Source organism: Platalea leucorodia (assembly GCF_965183815.1).
Source record: "Platalea leucorodia genome assembly, chromosome: 1".
NCBI lineage: Eukaryota > Metazoa > Chordata > Aves > Pelecaniformes > Threskiornithidae > Platalea > Platalea leucorodia.
This window is the reverse complement of record NC_138823.1, coordinates 52,840,621-52,847,860: the sequence shown is the minus strand read 5'-3', so window position 1 is coordinate 52,847,860 and position 7,240 is coordinate 52,840,621.

Here is a 7,240-nt window from a genome sequence, read left to right as displayed (position 1 = left end):
TCCCGGAGCCAGAGAGAGCTCTGCCATCAACCAAAGCCATTTTGCCATTGTGGGTATTAGCATTCTCTTTGGTCCTTTGCTGTCACTTAGCCAGATTCACCTGCTGGGAGACTGGGGAAGACTTTCCGTAACGGAGTCCCAGCAACCTGTTCGCCACATGTCATGGTCACACGGAGTATGAGGAGCCCTTGGAAAGGAGTTGGGCTGCATCACCATAGTGGGTTGCACCATGACAGTAACACTGGCTCTTCTGGGAGTGTACTGTCTTCTTACACCTAGAGAAAGAGCTCACCTTGGCGAAGCTAAGAAAACAGTCTGTGGATGCATGTGCATGTGACAGTGAGAGTAAACAGCTACTACTTGCAGTGTTAAAGGACAGTGGGTCTCTTCACGAGCTTTTTCCAGTACTGTGTGACGTGTGAGGCTGCCTGGAAAAAAGACGACTTCTACTAGCAGCAAGCACTTGGAGATAACTGACAAAAATGTAAACGCTGTGCTGATTCTAAGTCTGTTCAGACATTTTGATTGAACAGGCTATACTTCCAGATGCTTTTCCATACTTCAGTAGGTGAACTGTGCTTTAGTAGTTAGACAGAGAGTTGCATTAAGACGATGTTCAAAACAAGAAATCCTCTGGGGCATTTATTTCATGGGGAAGCATATTGATGTTGCAGGGATTTTAAAGTGATTAGATTCTCTAAAGCAATAAGTGACTAATTTCCCTTTCAATGAATCCACATATGCTCAGCTTTCATGTTTTGAACGGCAGCCAAAGCGACATTCTTTCAGGCTTTAAGTTGATATAAATAAAGTATAACAGAGAGCCCTGATAGCAAAGTTTATCAATGACACATGCCTTAGCTAGAATGTACACATGGACACAGCTGGATTTTCCACTTTGTCTTCAGCTGGCTCTTAAAGAATGTCATCAGTTGCCGTAAGCTGGCAGTTTCCAGCCACAATCCGTCTGAGAGGGTGACACAAGACCCCCAGGCACAGACGATCTAGAATGACATTTGGAGAGCAGCAGGCTGAGGTGAAACACAGGTCCACGAAGTGCAAGGTACTTTACAAACCTCCATCTGGGCATGGAGACATTACGGTTTTTACAATACAAAGAACAAGATAAAGTAGAAAGGGACATACTAGCGAAGTGAACCAGGAGATGTGACACACACAGTTTGCCAATGCCCCTTCTGGCCCTCCCCATGGGGCTTTTTTTGTGTATCTTAATAAAATTGTTAGCTGTAGACCTTACCTATTTTAACATATTTAACTGATTTCCACTACAGTTTTTAAAATCATGGTTTTCCATTCTTTCTTTTCTTCATTCTTTGCTGGGGAAAAACAACACATGAGCGCGGCATATAGTGATGATGCAACACCTAAGCTAGAGGATGCCCTCTCCTAAATTCTGTCCTGTGCTGAAGCACGGGAGAGAAGCAGCAGCTGACAGGGCAACAACTTCTGATCTAAAGATTTTGCCCAGATAGTTTTCCTTGGTTTGGGGAGATTTTTGGATGAATTCCTGCTACACAGCATCATCAGGGCTTTTCCAGACTGTATTTCTGTAGCTTGAACTACAAGAGTTGATTCCTTCTTTCCCTCTTGCCTATGCGTGTGACAGCAAGAGGTTATTTGGACTGGACTAAACACTGGTTAAGGATCATTTCTTCATTAACCAAGCCCCCCCACACAGAGCCAAAGGATAAACATTTGCAGCATGGTGGATTTCTTCCATTTTAGGGCAAAGCAGGCTCAGTGTTTGAGCTAAGATGCGCTCCCCCTGCCTTTAGCTTCTCTTTTATTCCTCCAAGGGTTCCTTCTCTCCATTGAGGCCAGCCTCATCCTCCAGGTCTTCATGGCTCTGACTCTGCCTCCGTCTTACATCTTACTAACTCCCACTCTCTTTGCCAGTGTCTTTCTGGGATTCTCATTTTCCTGCCTTCTTCCATCCCACCCCGAGCCTGGACTCCTGAGCGGCTTTGTTCTCTCACTTCAAATTCATCATCAAAGAAAAGCTCATTTGCAAAAGCTTACGATCTGCATTAGTTGCCTACCTCTGCCACTGGCTTTTGTTTTTTTTTCATGTGTATGTTTGAACTAGACTTCAAGTTCTTTGGGGCAGAGCTGTATTTTACCTGAATATTGACAAGAAAGGTCAAAAAGAGGATGACAAGGAGGAAGGAATGAGCTTCAGCAGTGCAATCTACAGGAACCAGACCTGCAAAACTGGTATCATTTTTCAGCAGCATGATCACAAAACAACAGCATGCTTCAGAATTCATACCAGTGGCAGATGTAAAAGTAAAGAAGTAACCCCAGGCACTTGTGGTATAGAAACATAGGTATGTGGTCCAGAAAATGCCTTCCTGCATTCTTTAATAACTAAGCCTGACATTATAAAGCACTCATGAATAAAATTAAAGGGGTTCCATATTAGAGTATGCTCAAAATGAGAGGTATGTTGCAAGGAAATTCTAGCTAAAAAATGTCCAACTAATCCAACTTCTCTGCTGAACTCACAGTAGTGTTATTAGGTTATAATCCAAAAAATATTACTGACTGAGGGAAGGAGCTGTTGATAGCATGGTTATTGCGAATAGTAGCCAGATGTGTGACACCTTGCTTTTGAAAAAAGCCAGATTTCTGTAGTATTAGTGGCACAGAGATATGAATTTTAGCAAATTCTTTTGGCAACAAAAATGACACATTCCCTGCATTGGGATAAAACAAACCATATATATGGTAACCACTTTCACAAACTGATACTCAGGACACCCAGATCTTGATGATAAATTAGCCAAATACAAAAGAGACATTTAAAGGTAGCAAATAATACTATTCGAAAACATTTCATGGACTTTTATTTCTGTGGAATATTAATATTTGCGTACAAAAATCGTGCATGTTGATAATTATGACAACAACAATAAAACATCTAGAAATAGTGCAAAGTTTAGACACAGGCCAAAAAAATAGTGTCCTTTTTCCTAGCTCATCACATAGAATCAATGATGAAAAAGAGAGTCACTCAGGTCCTGGGTTTTGGGCCATTGCAGGTATCTAGCTGCTGTACGTTGTCTGATCATCATCTCTTGTCAGAATAGTACAGTTTGGCTCAATGTAGATGAAGACAATGGATTCTCATTTGGGCAGAATCAGCCCCTAAGTGTCTTTAGCATGCTGCAAGAGCATGCTCCAAGCTCTCAGCTTCCACTTCCCATTTTTATTCTACTCTAAGGTCAAAACCTTGGTCTTGATCATGAAAGTCTTTAGTGAGCGAGACCCATTGCCATTTGTGACCGTATTTCCGTCTATATCCAGAGTGGCAGTATTCTAGGATAGCTGTGCTAGTAAGTCCCACGTCCCAGATGAAAGATGAGGAGTAGAAAGACCAATCATTCTCAGATACACATTTGAAACAGTCTTCTAGGTGAACCCAGGTAAATGAACCCTTTCTAGGTACCCTTACCAAGTTATTCGAAAAATGCCACCAAAATATATTGGTGAAACATTTCTGGTGTAACTGGCATGACAGAATGGGATCATACGGTGTATATTCCCCAGTTAATTTATTCAGGAAATCGAGAAGAAACCCAGAAAGTATTAAATGCAGCAGAACATCATCATGAGATTTAACAAACATAAAAGTTACATGTATGCTCTGGTGAAAAGTGTAATATACTAATAAAAGGTAGAAAGATTCTCTGTTATACACTTTTTTTAAATGTAATTTAAATTTTCCTGAGGGGCTAGTTTTTGTCTTAATCTAGTTTCTCCTTCTTCAGTCCACACATTATTAATTGTATCTCACAGTCAGTATCAAACTAAAGTGGCTGGCAGGATGCCACCCAAAAATTAAGTACCAAAGGTAGTACAGCTTGTTTTCGTAATTGTTTAAAAGATGAAAGTATCTTGTGCAACTTCCCATGACTGGTTTGGAAATAATGGGTAAGCTACTTAAACTAGGCTAATAAGGAAATTTATCCACCTTTCATGCCAGTCCTTCTACACTAAATGTTGTGCAACCTTGTCCAGGGAGGAAGAGGGTTGAAAAGAAGACCTCTTGAGCACAAGGGAGGTCAACGAAGGAGGGAGAACGAAGCACCAAGCACTAGTGCCATCAGAGATGGGAGGCTTCGGAGGCTCCAGGTATACCCTTCTGTAGGAATGACAGCAGAAGTTAAAATGGAAACTCAATCTGGTCTTGGAAAAGGACTTTTTTTGGAAAGATAGCATCTGATTTAGGTGAAGTTTTTTGTCATTCAAACTACACAACCTATTGACATAAGGTAATAGGATCTCTGTTCTATTAACTGCCCTCTGAGCACAGAGATGTTCTTAGACACTGTTTTTGTTAATTGCTTTGATCAATCTGGGCTTTCAGCTGGTGACAGCATTTAAATCTGGGCTGGAAACTGATTTTGCTTACAATAGTTTTAAAGAAAGTAATATTAACTTGTTTGTTCCCCCCTTAGCTTCCCACCTAGCACATACTAGAAGACATAACCTAATTGATGCTGTACTTTTCTAACATATTGCTAGATAATTTAGGACACTGACTCCTCTTCACATCGAGAACAGCTGTGTCATTTTCATTTATTACTGCCTTACAGTTACGCAGCACTACTCTGACTGAGTTTCTGATCCCCAAAACAGAGAGCAATTTTTGCCTGCCAGTCCAGTGCATAGTTTGGCATCTCTGCTTAAATAGTTGGTGAAGATGGCTTTAAGCGACGTTGTCAGATTTTGCACGGTGGCAACACCAAGTGGCAAGCAGAAGCGACATGCTGTTGACATTGCTGTGGCAGTAGTAATCTCTGCCAGGGGTGTGCAGCAACTGTTGGGGTGCTAACACCTTCAGTCACTGCAGCCAGCTTGCTAGACTCATTTGTTGACATCCCAACACGAGCACTAACAGCTCAGCGTTGATCCCCCCTCTGCATGAGATCTATGGGAAAGTAAGACTGCTCTACAGAGAGGAAAAATTCAGTATCGAACAAGAAGTGGCTATAAAATGCTATTAAATCACAGTGGCAAGATTGTTCTTCCTCTTTATCTGTTCCTACCCCAGGAAAAAAATGTCTGAATATGCTGTTCTCACTAACAATTATATTGTACCGCTTTTCAGCATGCTGGCAGTCCTACTCTGTTCACGTACAACATCAGTCTTGGCTTAAGGAATATTTGCATTCTAAAAAAGACTCCATTTACTTTGGCAGTATCTCCTTAGGACACTTGTAATTGGCTTTCTACTATCTTTGTAAAAGTTCAAAAGCTTTTTTTTTACCCTATTCAGAGAGCTCTTCTCTTTTTCTTTCATACAGTGAGAGGTGGGGGCTAGAATAATCTCAAATGATTTATTTAGAATGATTTATTCAGCTGATAATATGGTTTAATTTAGCAAAATAAGAGATGAGAAATGGTGAAAAAGCCTTGTAAAAAAACAAGCAAACTTTCTTCCAAGCCTGAATGTCTAATATTCATCATGTCTCATAGTACATGCAGGTGACTCATTCAAAATGATAAATCATGTGGAGCCTATTTTCAATGTTACGAAGCCCCTTTCCCCATGATTTGAAATCAGTCTCTGACATATCCCACATTTTTTAGGCAGTGTCAAACAATGGTTTAATTTAAAGATGAAGTGACAGACTCTGGGCTGGCGGCGTGCTCCCGGCTCCCCATTAGCGGAGCAGCATCGGTGCCAGCCCCCCAAAGCACAGGCCAAGCTGTTGCTCACTCTGTGCCTTCCTTTTCTGGGCAAACACTTCCCTCTCCTGGTAACTCCCACACCACACAGAAAAACGCTCCCATCTATCCTTTCATATGTTATTTTAAATATTTGCTTTGAATAATAACAATAAATTTAATTTTAATATTATTTGCCTCTTCCAATAAGCACGGGATATTGGATGTTTGAACTTTTTCCCACCTAAGCAACAGGAGTTGGGCAATACCTGAGCTTTTCAGCCAGACACCAAATAGCGTGCTTAGGAGACCTGGGAAACCATGTTGGGGCTTGGCTTTCTCTCAGAATTAAAACACAGGCTGAAGCCATGGCAGTCCTTCACCTTACACAAACAAATAAAAAAAGGAAAACTTAGCAATGGTGGACATTTTCTAATGCTCCCAATAATTCTGGTCAGACCCCCCCCTTGCAAGCAACTTTGCTGACTGAACAGTTTTCCACTGCTTCCTACACCTACCCTCCAAAATGCACATTTAACCCCACACTGCCTCGGCCCAGGCTGCTCTGCCGCTGGAAAGGATCCAGGGAGCAATGCAGACATGCTGAGCTTGCACAGACCCTGGGCAGGCGTGGGTGAGCTAATCCGCTGACCCAGCCAGCTCAACTCAAAGCACATGTGCGATCCCCTCTGCCAGCAAGGTGGTAAGGGCTCGCTCCAGCCTGCTGGTGAACGGTGGAGAAAAGCCAGAGCCTCCAGCCCACAAAGCTGGATGCAGGAAAGGACTTCTGCTCTTAGCCTGTTAATAGAAATCAAAGCATATACTGGGCTATGGCATGCCATAACTCGGGGACACCCCAGCTGAGCATGTTCCCTTCAGGGATTCAGAGACAACAGCAGAAGACAACTGCTGAAACACTCATGTGAAGAGCTGGAGACAGGCAGGAGGGCTGCCTGCACATGTCATGCTTCAGACGGCAAAACTGACCAAAGCCTGAGGTTACGGTACTGGAGAAGAGCAAGATCCATGATACGGAGGGCCTCCGTGTTCATAGGAGTCATCTCCAGTGGAACAGGACCTAAGTGCACTTCTCCCTTTGGTGGTAAGAAACCAGTGGTTGAGCTGCTTGGGGAACCACAACCCAAAGCGACTAGAAATGGACCGTCAAAGGGTGCTGAGAAAGAATACTGCATGTGTTGAGAGATCTTCCCCTCGCAGAGCTCCCAGGGTTTCTGGCAGACCAGTGCTCCCCGCCCAGTGGATTGGGATCTGCAGGTCTCTACATACAGGGGGAGAAAGCCTAACTTCATCCAAGAACATAGCTTTGTCTTTCGGGGGCCAAATAAATCCATTTGATGTTGCAATACAGATTTGCTGTGTTGAGGAATTTAGATTTAAGGGCAGCCACACACCCAGGAACGCGGTGGCAGTCTAGACGGACATAGACCGGTTTGTTTAGTGCTAGTCACACATCTTGAGAGCCATTTATCACCAGGATGGGCTGGCAGGCTCAGCCAGGTAGCTGGGTTTTTAATGACAGTGATTG